The sequence below is a fragment of the Leptosomus discolor genome, chromosome 6 (assembly GCF_034619465.1).
Source record: "Leptosomus discolor isolate bLepDis1 chromosome 6, bLepDis1.hap2, whole genome shotgun sequence".
Lineage (NCBI taxonomy): Eukaryota > Metazoa > Chordata > Aves > Leptosomiformes > Leptosomidae > Leptosomus > Leptosomus discolor.
Genome location: NC_141396.1, coordinates 41,615,186 through 41,638,252, shown reverse-complemented (window position 1 = coordinate 41,638,252; position 23,067 = coordinate 41,615,186). Strand labels below are relative to the sequence as shown.

Below are 23,067 nucleotides of genomic sequence, written 5' to 3'. Positions count from 1 at the left end.
AGAGCAGTTGGAACAGCAGCTTTGGAAGGACTTCAGCATGTCCTGCAACCGAAACAGAAAACGGGCAGAAACTAAACACGGTGACGCACCACCAACAGAAAGCAAACCGAAATGTAGCCACCTGTTTGCGCTGCTGAGACTTTACTTTTAACCCCTCATCCTGGATAAACAAAAAAGCCTGGCTTTCTTGTTCTTCCCTCGAGGGCCATGGAGAGTGGTTTGGAACTGTGGTTTAGGGCTGAGGTGTCGCCATTGTTGCTGTTCATTCTCAGCGATGGGGCTGGAGGTTGCGCTTCAATATTGGGACTATCAGACCCTTCAGCATCCCTCACAGCCTCCTGCAAAAGCTGTGAGGAGGCACGGGGCGGGCATGGCAGGGGAGGGCAGTGCCGTCAGAGGGGGATCAGGGCGAGGGCAGCCCTTTGGAACAGTGAGACAATGTCATGTCCTCCCGCCCCATCGCTGTAACAAGCCTCAAGCAGGAACACCCTCAAGGACATTTTGCCACCTATACCGGTACCTTATGAGAGTCATACCTGAGGAGCTGAGAGGCTTTTTCCCCTGTTACTGTGCTATAGACTGAGTAAGCAGCATTGCCTCACACTGATAGGAACGGTGTGACAAAAAGCAATTGCCTTTGTGCACCTCAAGCTCAGAGGTCAAAAATCTCAGCAGACACAGATGCAAGAGACTTGCGTGCTTCATGTTTGCTGTGTCGACCCACTTCTGACCCAGACAGCTTTGGATGATGGAGAATAAGGACAGTGGGCAGCTCCCTTCCACCCGCTCAGCTGAGGGACATCCGCAGCCCCCTCTACCCAGGGCATTAGCATCTGCTTCTTAAGCAACCAGTTGTGCTGCATTGGAGGACAACAACCAAATTCTCCCTAACCTCCACGGAAGCAGCAGCAGTGCCTGTAGCTGACCCCTAAGACTGCGACCGGGCAGGACAAATGACACACACAACAGGCAGCAGCAAAAGCGCTTGACTTTAAAAACACAACCTGCCACTATTGCCTCATGTTTGTAATGGTGTCACACCAGCCCAAAGTATCTGGAAGCCCTCAGTGCAAGCAGGGACTTCAGGTGACAGGCCCTGGGCTCTCGGAGGTTGTGTGCCGAATGGAGGCAGCAACTCCCTCTCCAGGCCAAGCTCACCGATTCAGGGCTGGTCTGCTGCTGCTTGCCTCCATGAGCGCCTTCTTCCCGTCTGGCTCTGCGGATGCTGATGCTGCTCTGGGCTCTGTGAGGGCTCTGCTGGGGCTCAGCACCAGGCAAGGCTAGGCCCGGTCTCATCTCATGTTTCTTTTGCATCTTTGCATCAGACGGGCCCTTTCTGAGCACACGGACTGATGTTTCTGCTGTTTCAGTTTAGTGAGACTCTCACCCAGGCAAACATCCTGCAATTAGTGACACAAACCACATTATCAAGAACCGAAACACTCTATGTTCAGAGCTGAAAGCCTGTCTCTCAACAGGAGGTCTTGTCTGCCCCACCCCTCATTCATTGTTGGTTGGAAATGCAATTTCGCTTTCTTCCTCATCTAGAAGGACCATGACTGGGCACAGTGAGGCGGCTGTACTGAAAAGGCAGTGCAGTCAGCAGCTTAGGAATGAAGGAGATGCTTCTCCAATTCCAAACCATACAAAAAAAAAAACCAAACCCAACCATAAAAGGGACTTTCCGTCTTTAAGAAACAAGGGACAATTTAAAAGTGAACGTGCAGCTTATTCACAGGGTGAGAAAGAAGAGACTCTTCCAACTCTGTTTGCTTTACCTTGGAAATGGATGAGGCAGCAAAGCATTTTTGGTCATTACCTCTCTGTCTTAAGCCCTGTTTCATCTTAAAAATAAATGAAGGAGACAGAAAGCAGGAAGAAGACAAACAATATTTTTTATTCGAGGGACTGGGTTGGGTTAGGGTTAGGGATTAGGTTAGTTTTTGTTCTCACACCTCTGCTGAGCTGGCATGGGAGAAAGCCCCCCTGAAGCACTAGCAGCTGCTGTTCTTAATTGTTTCCTTTGCTGCAACGATCACAGGCATCAGGCTGGACAGAGGACTGGCTAACTTTAAAAATTGATGCTGCCCAAAGGAAAAAAAAAAAAAAAAAAGAACCATTACTTTCCCAACACAGTTACTCATGGGCTTAAGCAGTATTCTGCTGGTTACCAGGAATATGCAGAAATCAGACTGAGGGGATGACTTGCACCTGCGTCTTCACATCCAGTACCTTGCTATCACAGGCAAACATGGCCCATCATTCGATTAATCCATTTATCAAAGTGTCTTCAGCTTGCTGGCATTTTTGCCCTGCCAGTGCTCTGGGAATGCTGCTTGCTGTCCCAGGGCCTTGTTCCTTTCAGGAAACTCAAAATACTTACTTAGGTTCCTGTTTTCTAAAGACATGGGCTCTTTTAGTGGTCAGAAAAGATGAGGGGCACAAGCCATTCCTCAGGGAACTTCAGTTCCTCTAGGAAATGTTTATCCCAGCAATATTTAGGCCCATGTGTTCTTCTGAAGGCCACTGAGGTTGAGAGAAGAGCAGGGAGACAAGTGACAGAGCACTGATGGACTCACCCCATCCCCTGCCCCTCCTGTGCTGGCTGGCACCTTCACAGCAGGGGCAGCCAAGGGGCACATGGTGCCACTCCCTATTTGCACCAAACCTGCAGCAGTTTTCATCTATTTGACTATGCCAGGTAACAGAAGGAGCTGTGACAAGTCCTGCTCAGCCGTCCCCGTTTCGCTGGCAGAAACTTCTAAAAGTGGGGCTCAGCAGCAGAAACCTCTAAGACTGGGGCAGGATGGAAAAGCTGGGGCCCCCCTGATGCTCACAGGGAGCACCCACAGCCCCTTCCTTCTGATAGGACTATGAGAGTGTCTTTACAAAAATATAGTACCATTTACCCAGGCTGGTACAAGATACCACAGACCTAAACAATGAATAGATATGAAGGAGAGTGTTTTTGCAAGTAAATGGTACTGTTTATCCAGAGGAGCCATTTGTTTATTAAGTAATCAGCAGGCCTCTTAAAACAAAAGGTGCCATATATCTCAGCAATTAGTGAATCTCAACCGAAACCAAGGACCAGACTACAAAGCTCTGTTAGATAAGACAACTTGCAAGAGAAAAACCATTAAAAAAAAAAAATTGCCATGAAAATTTCAAGGGAAGTTTGAACTTTTCAACTTTAGGAAACAGTGCGCAGGCTTGATAGGCTTATTAATATTAACTTCTCCGCCCAGAAGATGCATTATGACATGATAATGAAACATACGATGCATGATGCAAAGGAGGGTACACATTAAGGGGTAAAAATGTAATATATGTAGTAGGCAGATCGGGAAGTCTGTGCCTTGCTAGTACCTCAGCCAATGGGGAATGGGAGAGGGTCCTATGCAGCAGGGAAATTAGGATAAAAAGGGGGCTGCGACCCCAGCAACTTTGAGAGACCCCACGGGATATGCCCAGTAGACTCTTCCTTTATTCCAATAAAGTTTATTTTACAGGACTCCTCTGTCTCCTTTGCGAACACTGACCACCGGTGCCAGGATATTCTGCACATTTCGCAGATCACAGAAATGCTTAGGGTTTGGCTTGTTGGGTTTTCTTAAAACTGAATCTGGGGAGGACCAATCGGCACTTCAAAGGATATTTATTGCACCAATATTTGTCCCTCAGGCCCTAGGCAGGAAGGAAATCACAGTGAGAGAAAACAAATGCCATGACAGAAATATCCAGGACACTCTTGGCTGGAAAATGGTTCATTCCTGTGAGTTCTGCATTGGCTGGAAAGAACCTGAGCAACAGGGGACGCGTTTGCTCTACACATGGAAAAAAACAAACGCATCTACATTAAGACTGGTGTTAACTCTACGATCAATGATCCTTTAATGCCCTTATAGTATATTTAGGTATTTCAATTCGTGTCAGTAACGGAAGCTGCTGCATGCCTTGCACTATTAAAACAAGCATTCACAAAAATGTGAAAGAGCATTGTTTGGTTTCTAGGCTTTGCAGAACTCCCTGGATGTGGTCTAAATGTGACTATTAAACCCAACAGCTACTGTGTGCCATCTGCTAAAAACCTGACCTGTGAACACGCGTCTTGCTTAACAGCTCTACTGTTTGGATGCAGCTGAGAGCTCTCGCTGCACTCTGTGATTCCGTACACAACAGCAGAGGGATCCTGTCCCCATTGGGGTTGATTCACCTTCATAAAACCAGCTGGGAACTGGGGAACTTCAGGCAGTCCATCACAAGTTGTTCACTGTTCCTAGCTCAGGGGCAACAGTGTTTGCACAAGACTCCAGGAAGTGAACACAGATGGTACCAACTCCAGATGCCTGATTTTAACCTCCTGCAATTTTACTCAGACGCCTGAAGACGCCTTGAAGCTCTAAGTGTTCAAGCTGATCTCAACTCCCGCAGCAGACAAGGCATGTATGGAGAAAAAGGGCATCTGAAATAATCTGGGCAAGGGCAGGAATTGCTGAATGTGAATTTGATCAGAGAAAAGAAATCCAGTTCCCTGCCTCACAGCTGATCTGAGGATTCTCAAGGAGCCCTAATCAACATTTGAGGTTAAGGAAGCTGGGAATTTTCAGCCTCCAAACCAGTGACACAGGCCTGCTGCCACCCTGCCAGCTGCTGTGCACTCAGCTTACTCAGCATCAGTCTGAACTCAAACCTGTTTGCTGCTTCTCCCTCCTCACGAGGTGGCACAGCGCACACCGCTCCTCCTGTGCCTACTGGAACCAAAAACCCCGGGGCACCTACCAAACCGAAAGAAGTCTTCCAAGAAAACTCAGGAACCTTTGTTCAAACAGAGTGGAGGACTGACACTGGTGTAGCTGTTGTATTCCTTTCTTAAGTAGCCTCCTGGGGGGGTATGTCCTGACCCTTCTGCTGTTTCTTCTCTCAGCCTGCAGCACGCAGTCTGGGTGACATAGACCAGGGAGAGTGCAGCCTGACTGCTACGAGAAAAGCTACATGTCATGCTCTGTTTTAATTCCACCCTTAACAAAAATTCTGTATCTATATACATAGGTCACAATTAATTTCCTCATACATTCATGCATTCCTATCAGGAATTAACTGTGCAGCACTTAACTTTGTTTCAGCTACCAGTCATGAGGTTTTATCTTGGTGTACATTCCTCCACTATTACACACTCATTTGGGATAAGAGCTGGTCATTTCGTCTTAAGGAATGAGGATGAAACCGAAAACTTCAAATCATTAAAAATACACTCATTTACTACAAGTTTCTGTGCTAAAACATACCTTCAGAAAGTTATTTGCTAATGAGTAATTATGGCATTTCTATAAGCAGTGACACTTCCTGAAAGGCTCAGGTAAGCCATCGGCACTACCCGAGTTTGAAAAGACTTTGCCTGCAGACACAGCTGGAATGCTTTTCAGAAAAATTCCCCAATTGGAAAAACTTGCCGCTGAAAAATCGCTGTCATTCAGAGACACAGCTCAAAGAGAGTTCAAAAACTGCATGAGGTATTTCAAGCTCTGTTGAAGGCAGATATGGCACATTTCTGAACTGCCTACAAGTCACTCCTCTTTGGAGGTTCTCCCCTTGACGTCACCAAAGCTACAGTACATGCTGCTGTGCTCCAGTGACAGCTTTGGAAGTGGGCTGTGGGGGAACTAGTTCCAGCTGATGCAGCTGAGATTTTGTCTCATGGGGGAATAAACATGGGATAGATTTGAAAGACAGTGGTATCTGATTTTATGTCCACCTTACACTGAGAGGATTTTCACTAAAGTAAGGAGGTACTGCATCCACCATCTGTATAGCCACGACCTCAAGCAACCACATGTCCACTTTGGGGCCATAGGCTTCTTTTCTCGCCACTTCTGGTGCCATCCAGTATGGAGTCCCGAGCATTGTGTTCCGTTTACTCTGCTCAGGGGTGATCTGAGCACAGAAGCCAAAACCAGCTGAGGAGAAAAAACAAGTGTTGTTAAAGGCAGCTTGAATTAGGAAAGCGAGCAAAAGAAATCGCCACTCTGTACCTGAGAATACATTGTGGAATCTATCTGGAAAAGCGGTCATGCTCTGTTTACTCAGTGCTTTAGCCATGGAAATACTGAATTGGCCACTTAAAACCCCCTCCTCAAGTTTCCTGTTGTGGCTTTTATTGACTTGAACCTTTAGACTGTAACTCCCTCCCTCTGGAAGGGCCATACATAAACCAAGGCCACTCTTTACACTTTTTTCCTTTCTATGCCTCTCTGCGCATTGGAATTATGCTCATAGCTGGCAGCAGTGCTCAGCGCACTACCACAGGCATCCATTTTGGGGAACTGGCAGTCAGTCAAAAGCAGCCCCGTGCCACAGCCTGGGAAGGCTGTGCCTGACCAAGAATACCTACCCAATTTGACAGACCTGTCCATGCCAAGAAGAATATTCTTTCTTTTGACATCCCTGTGAATCATTTGCTTTGAATGAAGGAAATCCAGGGCTTGCAGGCACTGATAGGTAAAAAAAAAAAAAACCAAACCATGAGGGTAAAAGTTAATGACCTGATTTCATCACACAAGAAGGAAATGCCTCTAAAAGATTTAATTTCTAGATGAATTGTGAGTAACACCAGAAATTGCGCTGTCAAGAGGAATAGCTTGCTGCTTCAATACTATGAAAGTAATAACTTTCCAAATAAAGGCGTATTAGGTTTGGAAAGAGAAATGTCCATTACTGTCACATACTAGCCCCTGAAAGGCACAGACAGGATGGCTGCTGCCGCAATCAGTGTGCTATCTCCATCCATTCTGTTTGCAAAAAATGAGAAAGTCCCTTCCTTTGGTGTGAAGTGGATCACTGTTAGATGGGAGGTTGCAGGACAAAGATTTTGTTGTCAGACTCTACAGCAGATTTGGAAATAGCACCTTAGTCATTTTTCAGAAGCAAACACCATTTTGGGTGGAATGCTATCCATTTAAGCTGAGGACTCTGACAAATGAGTCTCTATTTTTCTTTGCTGTTCTTTTAAAATTCTGCCACCAGCATGTTTGCTTTTACAGGCAAGGAATGCAGTACAGACATGCTCCAGGCACATGTTTAAAGAGGCAAGGTTGACAAGAGTAAAATTAAAAAAAAAAAAAGATCTAATACAATAACAGTGTTTAAGAGTGTAATGACATAGTACAGTAAGTGCAGTGATACTGGCAGGCACTTCACTTAAGGTGCCCTTTCTCCTCCATATCACAAAAGCAACACAGAAACAAAGCTCTCAAGATGAAATACCTCATGTTCTTACCACCTGTTCACAAGTACCATCCTGTCCAAGGAAGTGGGAGCACACGTGGGATCCCTTATCTCCCTACAGACAGCTACTATCTGTCCTTCATCCATACAAAACTGTGTAACAACTTCGGTTAAACAGCCTCCGGCCATGTATTCCATAACCACCCAGAGCTCGTCACTGACCAGGGAGCTGAAAGAAGAAAACAACGGCACTGAGATGAACAGGCAGAGCCAAATTACCTCATGGAAAAGACTGCCGGTGGCTTTTCTTTCCAATTCATTTTAAATGAAGACAGAATAAAATGACTAGACGTTCCTTCTAGGCTATACAGTACTTAGAATCTGTGCAGCCTAAATGAGAAAGGCACACAAGTGAAAAATTAGATTTCTTAGATGGCAAGCAAGGGATAAATGCAGTTTACCAACAGCAAAGATAAATCTGGAACCATGACATAGCACATCATCTGGTTCATCATCTCAAATCCGATGACTGACTCCAGAAACAAGGAAACACAACTTAAGTAGATGTCCATTGTAGGCAGGGGTGTACCACTGAGGACAGAAATTAGTCAACAGTTTGGAAAACCTTACATAAAATATACGCAGAGACAGGAAAAAACAATTTTAAAACTGGCAAATTATGTGTTTCTGGAAACAAGAACGTAGTCTTCCTGGCATCCACAGAAATGGAAAATAGTGGGAACAGCCCAACGGAAATGATTTCTACGATGATTTATCAGCACTTATCATTGGACACAGAGAATACGATCAAATTTAAAAAAAAAAAAAAACAAACAACAAACCCAACAACAAAACTAACAACAAAACAACACGGAGGTAGTGAACTTAGAGGCAGTTGTTTTAGTAAGCTATGGCTGATGCAGGTTTTAAAAAACAGTCTTCAAACTATATATGCCAGAAAAGAGTAATGCAGACAAAACACAATCTTCTCCCATAAATTGTAGATGAGTAGATAAATAATAGGGAGGTAAATTTTCTGCAGAGACCAGAAGTTGTTTTTAATCTTTGGCTTGCAGTACGTAAATGAACATTCATGTGATAGTACCAGAACTACTTACCTGTCTAAATACTTAACAATATTTGGGTTCCTAATTTTCCTCCTCATCAGGCTTTCATTAAGAGCTCATTCCTTTTTGTGCTGTTGTTGGAGAATCATTTGTTTTATGGTCCCCTAAAATGACATTGAAAACCATTAATTTGAGCAGTCTGTTGGACGCGATCCGAATGAACACGGAGAGAGTGTTTTTGGAATGATGTAGCAGAGCTCTGCCAAGCTCTCTTGTTATTAGTCACGAGAGGTCAGTAACTCACACTACAACACCCGATTTCTCTGCGAGCTTGGGTGCTGCTTACAGGACACATGGCCATATACATTTTGCTTTGTAAATCTGTAAAAGTGGTCTTTAAACTATGAGCCACAAATCTCTAACAGCACTCACTGGACCTACATTCTTTTCAAATGGTCTTAGTCTACCACTGCTGTTATTATTCAGGCATGTTTTGCAAGCAGGAAGTGATTTTGTTGCCGTGAAAACATAAAACCAGCTGGTAATGCTTTAGTAAAGATCTCTTGGCGATCCGAAAGCCCATCCGCTGTTCGCACCAGGGGGGAAAGTGCTGAACCCCTGCAAAATCTGCTGGGGCTGTTGACACCTACCTCTTGTCCCATGATGATATCAAGTGTTCTACAGATAGTTCCGGACACCCTAGAAACAAAAGAGCAGCGAAGACATGAGAAGTGCTTTAGACCCTAGAAGTGAAAGCCCTGACAGGAGCTCTCTGCTGCCTGTAGTGTTTCTAAAACACCTTGGTTCCTCCACTCCTTTAGCCAGCAGCGCACAGTGCAGCAGCCCACCAGCCCCCTGCCATGCAGGGTGTCCAAGATAAAACTTGGGTCCAACAGGAAGAAAAAGGGCTGGTGCAAATCTCCAGAGTTATTTTAGTCCAAAACTGAAGGGCAGGATGCCTACAAAACCTGGAAAATAATATATTTCATTCTTTTCCCATTTTCTCCAGTTTTGCTCTGTTGAGTTTTACTTTTTTTTTTTGGTGGGTGTGTGTGGTTATTTTTCCAGAGAATGTAACACACACACAGTCTAGCTGTGCTTTCTCAGACCTCTTGTTTGGATCTATCTGCAAAACTCAGGCAACACCATGCAGTCATTCTAAGAGCCCCGAACACATGTGCCAGCCATCTGAGGAAAGGACAGTGCATCGACACTGTGTTTATTACTGAATTGTTTTTCACTGTGCCTGCTAGAAAAGAGAGCCTATTATTTAATCTCTGCTTTCAGTTTCTAAAATGTGCAGTTATAATCCTGATCACTGAATATTTTTTCAAAGCAAAACATTTGAAAAGAAATGTTATTGAGAACTGTTATTTATCTGACAACTATGAGGTTCTAAGTTGCTCTTTCAGACAATAAAGATTTTTGTCCTTTCTTTAGTGTGGCCATATTATTTTGAGACAGACAAAAATGATTTCTCCTAAGAAAACAAGCAAATGAGTGCCACAAACTTGAGGGACAGCAGATCTTCCAGGTCCTGCTCCCTGCTGCAGACAAGACGTTGCCAGCATCAAGTGGCCTTGATGATGCCTTCTGACCACAGTTATGAATTCTGATCAGTACTGAGAGAAAGGAGAATCTAAATTCAGGGTCTGAACACGTTTGGAGCTTGCACAACTTCACGCTTGATATTACACCAGCAAAATACATGGCCCGCATTTTTGTATATGTAACTTTGACTGGACTTACCCTTGCCCAACTTTTTCAAATTGAGTGTATTTCTTCTCAGGATCTCCTATGCTCACAGTGCTCCCTGAAAGAAACAACATAAAAATCGGAGATACCCCCTTCCAGCAGATCAGAAATGCAGCCCCACTCTCTGGGGTTGTGAGCCATTTCTAGGTTTCTAGGCAGTTGGATGACAACAACAACACAGGCAGCTCCGCAGCACAGAGAGTCTCCACGAAGACTGATTTTTACAGTGCCCTGGACAGTCACCTTGTCAGGAAACCAAGAATACGGAGAAACATTCACAGGAGCCACGTATCAGAAAAGAACAAGTACCAATGCAAGTGTTTATTGTCTAGAAACACTAAGGACAGCTGGAACAACAGAGCCTTCATTTTCTTAGTGACACATAGTCTGCGATTCACCAGAAGGTTCAAGACTTCTGAAGATTAACTGCCCCTTGGGTTCTGGAATCAATTCTGATGAACAGGTGCCACTTGCAGAACAGGAAGAATATTGCAAAGTGTTCCCAGGAGGGGAATCTTCTCCACATTTCAGCGGCTTGCCGAAAGAACGCCTTTATGTTTTTAAAGAACAGCATCTCCTGTTACAATCGAGAATTACAGGGCTCTAAGAACTTTGGCCCTCATCATCTATTACCAGACTAAGGCCCCAAGAAGACCTTGTCTGTGCCATTTTAAGAACAACGCTGCTCGTCCTCAGTCTGACTAGGATCAGGAACCAGCATTTGACTCTCACTTCCGACACTGCACACACGCTGACCTTCCCCAACAAGCACAGCCACGCTGGACGACAGCAGCAGTAACACTCCTCAGGCGCTAGCGTCACACAGAGCGCTGCACAAATGAGATGGCGATCATTTCAGGGGTGCCGGGGAGGCGAGTCTGAAGCCAGGCCAGATGGGCTGCTGCCACCTCCCGGCAGCTCTGCGCTGCGGCAGGGGAAGGCAGGGCCAGCCGGGCCGGCGCAGGGCGTGGGACAGGCCGGCTCCACCAGCCACTGTGCAGCCCATCTGCCACTGAAGGCCAACAGGAAAGCGTGCACTGCCTGACGGCTTCTGGCCCACTCGGAGGTGCAGACACTCTGAACGACAAGGAGAGCACGCACTCATTAGGATGCTGTGTTTGTGTCACGTGAAAGAGCCAAGATCCGATAAACTAATCTGAAAGAATAATTTAAAAAAATATACTGCTTTCTCTGGTCCGGTAGTTTCCCAGATAAAATACAAACAACAAAGGTGATGGCTCAATTCAAATAACTTCTAAAGATTTAACTTGGAAGTTACATCACAGAAATACTTTAAGATTAGTTCAGGAGGAAGACTTCCAATGTTTCACAGCATATTTTGTTTGACCCATCTGGCAATATACCTGTATCACCAACATAAACACATGCTTATTTGTTCACCTCTGCATCCAAAACAAAACTGGGTGATGCACCATTCACTGTAAGTAGGAACAAACACCTCCCTCCCCTGTCCAGGCCTTTTCTCTGGAGCAGAGGGCTTCAGCATCCAAATGGGCATCTGACTGGATGCCTAGCTGGGAATCCCCCCAGTCAGCATGGCAAGACAACGGGGCAGCGCCACCACCAGCTGCACTCCCTGCTAAAACTATTTTGCAAAGCCTGCCTCAAACATTTAGCCTCAGTTGAAGATGCTCTAATTCCTCCCTTTATAAGCTGACATACCTGCAAGTAACTCTCTGCTCTGGAACTTAATTCATTGCGCCCTCAACTAAAGCTATTGAACTTAGCCCTTGAATACTCCCTCATGGCACCTGAGATTCAGTTCATGATAGTCATGTCAACCTGCTAAGGGTGCAGAGAACTCTACATGAGCAGCTGAAATCTCACAGCTGAGGAAGGCTTCAGCCTCTGCAGTCACACCAGCTGTCACTGGCTGATCACTTAGAAACCCAAATATTCTGTTCCATTTGGCCATTAGCACACAGGCATTCACTGGGCCAGTCACAGCCTTCTGCTCAACCAGAAACAATCTCTGCTTCTGCCTTCAGCGTAGAAGGCAGCTCAGGCAAATCCAACCCTGCCACAGCTGCCCTCGGTGGCAGAAGGAATACCCAAAGTGCTCTCTCCCTTCCTCTTAAGCACAATAACAGTTTGTGTATGGAGTCATGACTCTGCGGCACTAAACTAAGGATGAGCACGGAGTACCTGTAATCCTGAGACACGCATGCAGCAGACACTGCTTTATCAGACAAGAAATACAGAACACATACTCAGTTTCTCTAGGATCTCCTCCTCGGTCATTTTGGGAATCTTTTGCTGCCAGTCCGTGTCTCTGTACAAAGTGTTGGAGTTTTCAGGCTGGCGAGTGGTGGCTCCTTTAGCTGGTGCTGGTGTAGCGGCAGGTTCAGTTACAGAGCGTGTGTAGGTCTGTGACAAGAAAGTATTTTGCGTCGGAAAAGTGGCTTGCAGAGATGCCCTTGAGATTGTATTTCAAATGCAAACTCTTAGGAAGATGCTGTCTGCCCATCCAGGGCTCTTAAAATGTCTGGTTTTGCTGTCCACTTCTCAAACTGAACAGGCAAAAATGAAAGGCTGGTTTTACACAAGTTCATGGCCGGTGTCATTTTCAATTTTCATTGATTATCTGAAAGATGCCTGAAACAATCAATTTACCGTGTTGCAAGGATACAGAAATATGTCTGTCCAGGGCCCCAGAGCCTTGCTCCTTGATGGTCGTGTTTTTCACGGGTAACGACACGACTCTTCAGTTGCTACGTAAGTGTCTGAACAGAAGCAGGTAGCATCTCCCTTTTCTCATCACAACAGTGGAACTAACTTCTCATCAGTATTTCAAGCCTTAGGGAGTGGCCATGAGGAACTGCATTCCAGTCCTTCAGACACCTCCCGTCTCCTCACAAGGCAGAGCTGTGCAGGATTCTCCTCACCAAACTGCAGCCATGTAAAAGTTAAGGGGGAAGCAGTCTAAGCTCTTCATTTCTCTACTTATATAGTCTGCAGAGAGTGACAGGTACCTCCAGGGGACAGTTTCTCCTAAGTATCCTGCAGTGGTGTGGACTGTGTCTGATGACCGTACTCTCCACTGATGCCAGAGAGCCCATACAGGTACTTTGGACAAAGCTGCTCACTTTGACACCGCTAGCATTAACAGACATAGTGCTACCTCTTATCTTATACCATCATACCATATGAATACACGGTCCCTATCAGTATCACAGGAAACTCATCACTACACGTGAAAGTTCAAAGCAGATTTTCCTGGTGTCAGTGACATGGGTGAAGCACTGGGTCATGATAGGACTCCAGCCTGTTAAGCATGAACGGCAAATGCTGTCTGATCAGAAACATGCAGCTCTGAATTACACCAACTGCAGTGCTAACCAAAGCTGGGACTTATTGATTTTGTATGTTCAGGCCACGGTGCGATAACAAGGGGAGGTTTGTTGTCATCTTCCTCTTCTTCATCATATGCATCCTCTTCTTCAGAAACAGAGGGAACAGGTGGGGGGTGTGATGCTGTTTTTGTGCTCTGTGGACAGACAGCAGCATGAGTGACATCACCACTTTGGCACTTGGGAGGTTTGATAATCACACAACAATTCAGTCTGCTCAGACATCAGCAACCGATCTAGACATGTCTATAGCCCTATAGGCCTCAGCGCTAACTTCCGCACGGCACAATATGATTCAAAGGTTGCAAATTACTGTGAAGTTTTGTTAATTTGCCTTGGTGTTGTTCATGTTTGCTAAAAACAACTAAATCATTCCCATGCTTAGTCAGAGTCTCATTTCAGAAAGTGTAATGCTTGAATATATCACTACAAATCACACCTAGTTGCTGATTAACTGCTTTGGCATTGTGTCTGCATAAATGGTAACAGTTAATTAAGCTAACAGGTGTCTACTGGCTAAGTTAATTAACACACTTCAGAGTGCAAGGCCTCCTGCATCATCTTGCTGGGAATCTCCTTTTGGAGAGAAAGGCTATTTGTCTCTTTAACATTTTACCCAAGGAATAACCATATTGCCTGTTCCCAGAGCGCTGAAATTCCCTTTTTAACAGCTTCTTTTTCAGCACCATCCTCCTCTTGACCTAATCAACAGTGAACACTGATCTCTCCACTCTCTGCTGGTAACCCAGAGGGAATGCAGCCCTCTCTGCAGCAAGGTGCATCCTGCTGCCCTGCCCAGGTCTGCCAGGCAGGCCTCCCAACTGCTCACCCAGTCTCCCCTTACAGGCATCGGAGAAGAAAAGCCACTGCCAGGGGCAGTCAGCCTTCAGGCAGACTCCAAATATAGGGCAGGGCAGTCTGCCTCATCAGTTGCCCACATGTAAACTGAAGCCTACAGGGCAGAGATTTAAAGTTCCCTGAGCTGACACCCCCTGCCGCCCCCCCCCCCCCCCAGTCCCAGCTGCTACCAGAGGCAGGGTGTTACATACCATTGTCACAAATTCACTGCTGAAACACAAAAACTGGAAAGGTGCCTTGTTAAGTGCTTACCAACTGCTTGAAAGCTGACTACAACGGGCCACTAGAGAACTGGAGCAAACCAAAGGCACTATTCTACATGTTCACACCTCATCTGTGTTAACTGTGCAATGGCATGACTTTGGGCCAGTACAAATACCAGCAAGGGCCGGCCCACAGGGAACGGGGAGACCTCATCTTCCCGCCTGTGTTTCACTGAATAGACGACTGTATCGCTGCCTTAAGTCACCCGCACTTGAGCACACTGTCATACAGACACAAGCACACACTGTCTGTGAGACTCAGTTCCGTTACCCAACTGTTAAAGGAAAATGGTGAAACAGGCTACTAATCTGGCCAAAGTAGGGAATGATACGTCAGACATTCTAAACACCAGTTTAAGGGCCAACGCTGTCAAGCAAAGGATGCCCTGAAGGGAAGGTGAATGTTTCTTTGTCATACATTAGATCAGTGTACAGCTTTCTGTGCATCATTAGCACTATGCTGACATGGGGATAGAAGATTATCAAGGGCAAAATAAAGAAAGGAATGATCATATTTCTGTTATGTCACATTCTTAGAACCATTTTTTTTCTACAGGGCTCTGTGCTTTGTCTGACAGCACTAAATTGTGCAGCTAGAACATACACAATGTCATAGTCTGTAATGCCAGACTCCCATTAAGGAGTGAAATGAAATTAAAAGTCATTTGGGTGACTGTTCGATCCTGTCACAGATCGCCTTTCCCTGCACTGTAACATCCAACTAGCATTCTCTGAGTCGGTAACTTCTGAAAGCTCACATCTTGACTGTCTCACCACTGCCTGTGTCTGCTAGAGCAAACTACCGCAGCATCTGCCAATGTGCCTGTACCCACTGGAAAAGCTATGGGGAAGGCTTACGATGCTCTGCTGAACCCCAAACTTCCTTTTAATAGTGTGTTTTAGCAGGATGATGAAAGTGGCATCAATTGAAAATCTGAAGTGTGAATATTCAAAGATGACTTTCATGTTGTTAAACACACTCTCTGCTGTGTAATCCCAAACCTCAAATTAAGGTGCCTGACACTTGAAAACAAAGGCCAAATTCCCATTCAGTCATTTGCTATTCAATGCACTCACATTAACACTAACAAACCTAGTCAATATTCATGGGGAGGTCGTGACTACATCTCTGAGATGCTATGGCAATCCAGTATTCATTAGAGTGGATGATTATTTAAAACTTTCTCTCAGTGGTTCCAGTCAGTTAGGTACCAATTATAACCTTATCTATATTCAGCTCCACATCCAGCTGTACTAAGGATAAATCACAAAAATAATAGAAGTGGACACTAAGTTGTTAAAACTAAATTAAAACGGGCTAATTAGACAGTACTGAATATTGTTGTGAATGATGTATTCCACCATGCCTAAGAAGAGCAAGCAATCTTCTGTCTGCAGAGCAAGACTTGCATCTGTCTAAAAGTTCTTGAACAGAAAATTAGAAAACAGCCAGTGATTCCTTTTCTGCTGCTGCAAAGACACTAAAAGGTATTTTCGTTCAGCCTACGAGGCTGGCACTCTGTCACAAAAGGCAATGCTCACAGCCTGCTTCACAATTCTGAAACGCTATTGAAGGAAGAGGTTACTTTCACACTCACCGAAGGACAGGCTTCTAGGTATCCGCAGGTGCTTTTATCTGCAATGTGCAAGGGAAAATTAACCAGATGCTGTTATAAAACTGCCTGTTGTGGGGAACCCCACAAAACAAGTAAATACAAACAGATAGAATTTCTCTTTCACAACCACCCTCCAGTAGCAACAGCTATTTTACATAGCAAGCAAGACAGCAGGACAATTTACCAGGTAATTCTTTTTCTACAGTCTATTGCGTCTATATTTTGCCCTATTTTACCTACCAATAAAATAAATAGAAACTTGCTGAAGAAAATGCAAATTGCTCTTTAACAGTCAATGTTTCTATTCTGCCCAAGAGCTACAGCAGCTTTTTTTCATAGAATGGTTTGGCCTGGAAGAGACCTTAAAGACCACCTAGTTTCAACACCCGCCATGGTCAAGGACACCTTTGACCAGACCAGGTTGCTCTCAGCACCATCCAGCCTGGCCTTGAACACTGCCAGGGAGGGGGCAACCTCTTCCAGTGTCTTACCACCCTCACAGGAAAGAGTTTCTTCCCAATATCAAATCTAAATCTCTCCATTTGAAATCATTACCCTTCGTCCTATCACTACCCTCCCTGACAAAGAGTCCCTCCCCACCTTGCCTGTAGGCCCCATTTAAGCACTGGAAGGGCACGAGAAGCTCTCTCCGGAGCCTTCTCTTCTCCAGGCTGAACAACCCCAACTCTCTCAGCCTGTCCTCACAGGGGAGGTGCTCCAGCCCCCTTGTGGCCTCCTCTGGACTATCGGTATCTTAATGGTATTTTTGTTTAAAAATCAACTCAGTGATTAAGGGACAGCAAAAGGACACATCGATACAAAAGCCAGGTAACCTGCATCTGGTAAAACCCTCGGCTTACCTGCTAGATCTGTCATCAGCTACACTTTGACTAGCAAGAAACAGAAAGAATGAGCCAAAGGGAAAAGAACATTGAGGAGGATACCACAGACTTGCTCCTTTGTTTTTGCAGTGCTACACTACAAGTCTGAAGACTGGGCCCAACCAAGGGGACAAAAGGGCACTCTCCTCACACCCTCATGGAAGGAGTGTGCTACGAAGGCTACTCTGGGCACTGACACCTTCCCTCTCCTCTGAGGCCACATTCCTATGACATAACAATAGCAGCCCTCATAGTTTTCGTCCTGGGTTGGTTTGTGAATTTGGTTTGTTTCTCATCTCCCTCCTATTTTAACAACTTCTGAAAGAAAGAAGAAATGTTCTCTCGGATCGGGGTAATGCCACCCCACTGGCAGTCAGGGGAAGAGGTGACCCGAGTCCTTCCAGGAATTAAACAAGCTGGGAGAGATTTGAATTTTGGCCTTTCGAAAGAATCAATTGAAAACTAATTTTCAATTTTGTTCCCAGAAGAGGACATTTTGGGAAGCACTCTGCAGGGTAAACCAGCCAGGTTTGCCTAAGGAACAGGACCATCCAGTCACGGCCTTCACATGGGAGAAGCCATCAGGACTCTCCCTGACTGAGGAGAGGAATGAGGCTGAAATTGTGCCTTCTGCTGCCTGGGAGAACTCTTGAATGCCAGACTTGCTGCAGCTGCTCCACATGACCTGTGGAAGAGACTCATGAGTGGGGAGGCTGAGCAGTGCAGGTGAGCTGGAGTTCTGAGGGAATGACCACAGTCCCATAGTTCTGAGCTCTGCCTGGAGGGACATCAAAGATGGAATCCTCCCTGAAATGCAGCTGGATTTCATGCTGCTGATCACAACTCTCTGAGCACAGCATTTCAGTCACTCTTCAGTCCACCTCACCATCCACTTGCCTAGACAGCACTTCATCAGTTTGTCTGTGAGGATACCATGGGAGGCTGTGTTGAACACTGTACTAAAGGAGAAATAACACCCAGTGCTCTCCCGTCACCACCAAGCCTGACATCTCCTGGTATGGAGCTGTCTCTGTGGTTCAGCAAAAAATCTCTGCTGACTACTCCTGATGACATTCTTAGCCTTCATTTGTGTGGAAATTGTTTACAGGAGGAGTTGCTCCACCAGGTTCCTAGGGACCAAGGTGAGGCTGATTGGCCCACAGCTCCCCAGATCCTCCTTGTTAAAGATAGAAGTGACATTTGCCTTTGTACAGTCATCAGGAACATCCTCAGGCACCAGAACTTTTCAAAGATAACCAACAGTGGCCTTACAGGGACATCAGCCAGCTCCCTCAGACCTTGTGGGTGCAGCCCATCAGCTCCCCCGGCATTACAAAAAAAGAAGATCCCTTCCCTTAATGCTGTAAATACACTAACTCAAAACACACTCCTTTCTGCCAATGCATTTCAAAGCATGCAACTGAAATGCTGTCTCCTGCATGTTTAAAAGACTCTCTTGCTGCAATCGCACCTAGCAGGTTTTAAACCGAGCCATTTCACGTCCACTCTTGCTGCAAAGGCAACAGGAGCCTTGCTCCTGCTCCTGGAATGTAAGTGAACTGAAAATAACCCAAAAGCGTCAGGCACATGGCCTTCTCACTTCTGCCAATGTCTCTGCAAAAAGCACACAACCTCATCTCTGTTTTTACTGCAAACACAAAGTGACATCCAAAGGACAGGATTCCCCAGCTTAGCTATGAACGTGTAATAAGCTTCCCTGAGTTAATGTCTAGGCTGTTTCAAAAGAGGAGGAGGCATTTAGTCAGTTAATTTCTTGTAGTTGGAAAGCCAGTAAAACATGCTTGCGTTATGCGACTGGCCTTTGAAAAATAACCTGATAGTTAAGCTGCAGGGTGAAGGTAGTGGCTTATGACGTGTGATGAGAGCCACGAACAGACTGTGTCATTAACATAAGCAATTGTCTATAGTCATCCCCACCCGCACGTATACCCTGGTAATGTAATGTAAAAATTCGAGTATAAATATGACCCAAATTTCTGCCCAAAAATCGGGACAGGGTCAACTTGGAACCATACCAACGACTGGACGGATAAACAAATTCGCTCCTTCTGTATCCCCCCAACTTGGGACGCTGTGTGGGTAATAATATTTATCTCAGCTAATGCTGAGAGATATACTTTTCTTCCCCGAGTGTATTTCACTTTTTCTCCTCAGGTGCCTTTCTATGCTTGCCTGAGTGATTCTTTGTCGCGACTTTACTGTCTCGTTCTACCATATACCTGTTCGACGGGCTTGTCTATTTGCCAAGCGAGCAGGCCTACAGCGGGCAAGCTGTTATTGTTGTTAGTGTGTATGTCTGTGTTGTTGTTATATTAGTGATAAACCTTTAGTTACACCTGTAGCTTTTAATTTATCACTGGCAATCCAAAAGAACCTGTAAATGTTGCTGTAAATAAACGACTACTATTTGTCTCCCAATTTGCGGCTGTCACATATTTGGTGCCGGCCGCACAAGACTGGATTGACTTCCCCATTTTTCGCAACACTCATCCAGTACATTACTGTGTTGACTCCGGCCTTAATATCTTGACCCTTGAATGTCTCGTCTCGAGCCTTAATATCTTGAGTCTTAATGTCTCAAGCCTTAATATCACGAGCCTTAATATGTTGTTCCTTAATGTTTTGTCCCTTAATGTCTCATCTCAAGCCTTAATGTCTCATCTCGTGCCTTAGTATCTCGACCCTTAATGTCCCATTCATTAACATCTCGAGCCTTAATGTCTCGTCCTTTAATGTGTCAAACCTTAATTTCTCGAGCCTTAATGTCTTGCCTAGAGCCTTAACGTTGCAAGCCTTAATGTCTAGAAGCATGTCTCAAGATTTAAAGTCTTGAGCCTTAATGGCTCAAGCCATAATGTCTCATCTTGAGCCTTAAAGTCTTGTCTCGAGCCTTAAAGTCTCCTCTCAAGCCTTAATGTCTCAAACCTTAATGTCTCATGTCAAGCTTTTGTATCTCCAACCTTAATGTATCATCCCTTAATGTCTAGAGCCATAATGTCTCGTCTCAAGCCTAACATCTCAAGGCTTAATTTCTCATTCCTTAATTACTTGAGGCTTAATGTCTCCATCCTTAATGTATCGAGGCTTAATGTATAATCCCTTAACGACTTGAGCCGTAATAGCTCGTTCCTTAATGTGTCGAACCTTAATGTCTCTTACCTTTAATGTGTCAATCCTTAATGTCTCGACTTTATAGTCTCGTCCCTTCATTTTTCGAGCCTTACTGTCTCGAGTGTAAAGTACTAGTTCCTTAATGCCTCGACCCTTAGTGTCTCGAGCCTTAATGCCTCGACACTTAATGTCTCGAGTGTTAATGTGTCAAACCTTAAAGTCTTGTCCCTTAATGTCTCTAACCTTAGAGTTTCGAGCCTATAATGTCTCAAGTCTTAATTTCTCCTCCCTTAATATCTCGAGCCTTAACAGCATAATCCTTAATGTCTCGAGCCTTAATTTTTTGTCCCTTAATGTCTCCAGCCTTAGAGTCTTGAGCCTTAATGTCTCATCTTTAGCCTTAATGTCTCGAGCCTTAAAGTCTCTAACTTCAAAATACCTCGCCGTGAGCCTTAATGTCTTGTCGCTTACTGTCTCGAGCCTTAAGTCTTGAGCCTTAATATCTCATCTCGAGCCTTCACATCTTGACCCTTATTGTTTTGAGCTTTAATATCTCATCCCTGAATGTCTTGAGCCTTAATGTCTCATTTGGACCCTTATTCCTCAAGGTTTAATGTCTCGAGCCATTATATCTTGAGCCTTAATACCTCATCCCTTAAAGTTTTGAGTCTTACTGTTTTATCCATTGAGGTTTGAGCCTTACTGTCTCAAGCTTTAATAGCTCATTCCTTAATGTCCTGAGCCTTAGTATCTCATCTCGAGCCTTAATGTCTCGTCCCTTAATGTCTCTAACATTAGAGTCTTGAGCCTTAATGTCTCATTTCGAGCCTTTAAGGCTCAGGACATTAAGGACCGAGCTGTTAAGGTTCGAGACAGTAAGGCTTGGACGTTAAGGGATGAGACAGTGAGACTCAAGACTTTAATGGTAATCAACACGGTTTCTCCCACAGACACTCACCACCTGGAGCAATGCCCTGTCTGCCTGTCCTCTCGGTACCTATCCCCAGCTCAGCTCAGCCACCCACGGGCAAATGGCTTCAGGCAGAGAGGCGCCGCAAACTGAACACCCAACTCTTTTAATGAATTAAGCAAGAAAGAAGGATCTGGGAGAGGGCTGGGGCTGGAGTGAGTGGGTGCAGGCCTCTGCTTTCATATTTAATCTCTGCATAGGTTTTTATGGGAGGATGGTGCTGGACCAGTGGATTTTGGGTAGCCATACTCATTGGCTATCTCCATGTCGGTCTCCCTCTGCACAAAAAACTGCTCTTGTCCCAGTGACATCTGTAGCACTGCACACTCCTGCTCCACCTGGGCCCACCTCTTCTTGTGCTCCCACTCAGGCCATTGCTCAGGTGTGATGGGCACCAACTCCTCCTGCTTCTCCAGCGGTGTGGGCACAACCATGAGGCCCGCCCTCCCCCCGGGGCCCAAGGGAGAGCATGGAGTCCCGGGAGGGCACAGCAGCCACACTGGCAGACAAAACAGCTGCAGCAGCCCCTCTTGTGGAGTTTGCACCCCCAGAGGTGAGAGGTGCAGCCAGCTCAGCTGCTTGGGTTTGGCAGCCGTCCTGGTGTGTGCCCGGCTGCTCGATGCTGCGACTGGTGCCATCAGCTTCTTGCCATTAGCCAGGGGCTTGGATGCAGCTGGCCCCACACTGGGTCTCGGGGCTGCTGGTAGGGCCTTGGGGACCCTGGGAGGCAGGCTGGGGCCAGCTTGGATCTCCAGGTTGGATGGCTGGCACGTCAGATCCAGCACCTCCACTCTTCGCCCCAGTGGGTGGAAACTTGGGATAGAGATCAGCCAGCGTGCTCATAGGTTGGTGCGGGGAATCCTCAGCTCGGGGGTGGGGGATGCTGTTCCTGGGGATGCCAGTGCCAGCCTGCAGTGGGATTGCCGGTGGTGGGGCTGTCAGTAGCCGGATGGGGTAGAGGTGGCCATACCAGAGGTGTTGGTACCAGGGTGGGTGAGTGTCCCTGGGCCTGGGTACAGGGCCAGAGCCCTGGACCAGCAGTTTAAGGCCTCCATGCTGTGGGGTTTTGGTGGACCGGCTACATTAAAGTTTTCTCCTCCCGCTGCAGGAAGGACCTTTGTCCCCTGGCCCCCCCGGGTTCTAGGTCATTTGGCGGGCACATTGTTGCTGTTGGATGCTCTCTGCTTGCTGCTTCCTGCCTGTTGCTGCCCATGACCATGCCATCCCCATCCAGCTCCAGCTCCCAGAGGGTTTTTGAATCTTTTACCTGCTGGCATACGATCATCTTCTTCTTCTTTGGTGGGATGTTGTCCCATGGGGAAACCACACCTCCAAGAGCACTAAGCTCCAGTCATAAATATAAGACTGGCCAGCATGGGCTTGTACGTCAAGGGAAGGATCCATCCAAAAGACGTGTCAGGATCTGGCACACTTACAAACTGCTCGACTCTTGAAAATGGAGATCACCTGAGCCATTGCGCAGCTGATTTAGCCTCTGTAGGGGAAAAGAGCGAGCAGCAAGGTTCTGTTCTCGACGAACTCGACTGAGAATGCCATTTATGGAAGGTCCTCCAGCCTGTACTTCTAGAAGGATTATCCGCATTTGCCTTCCATCTGAAATGCCCCTTAGTGTCAGTTGTTTGGAAAAAAAAAAAAAGGTATGTGAATAGCTGAGTGCTAGTATGCTATTATAAAGCAAATAGTCTTCTCCTGCTTAGAGTAAATGGGTTTAGAATTAAAAATACCTGTTCAATGCTACAAAAAATTGGTTCCCTTAAAAATTCAAGTGCTTCCTGATGCATTACTAGTTAACAAAATCCCCTCCCAGCTTGCTTAAATATTAATCCCTCTTGAAAGTGGCATTCAGATTATCTACTGCAATTTTCTCTAAATAATCAAAATTTTCTAAAGCATATGTTTTAAAAAACTA

At 45.7% G+C, this 23,067-nt stretch overlaps 1 pseudogene; it reads right to left on the bottom strand.

Moving 5' to 3' along the window:
- Positions 1-1,994: 1,994 nt before the first annotated feature.
- LOC104348641 (serine/threonine-protein kinase PAK 3-like) lies at positions 1,995-22,613 on the bottom strand (annotated as a pseudogene).
- Positions 22,614-23,067: the final 454 nt, after the last annotated feature.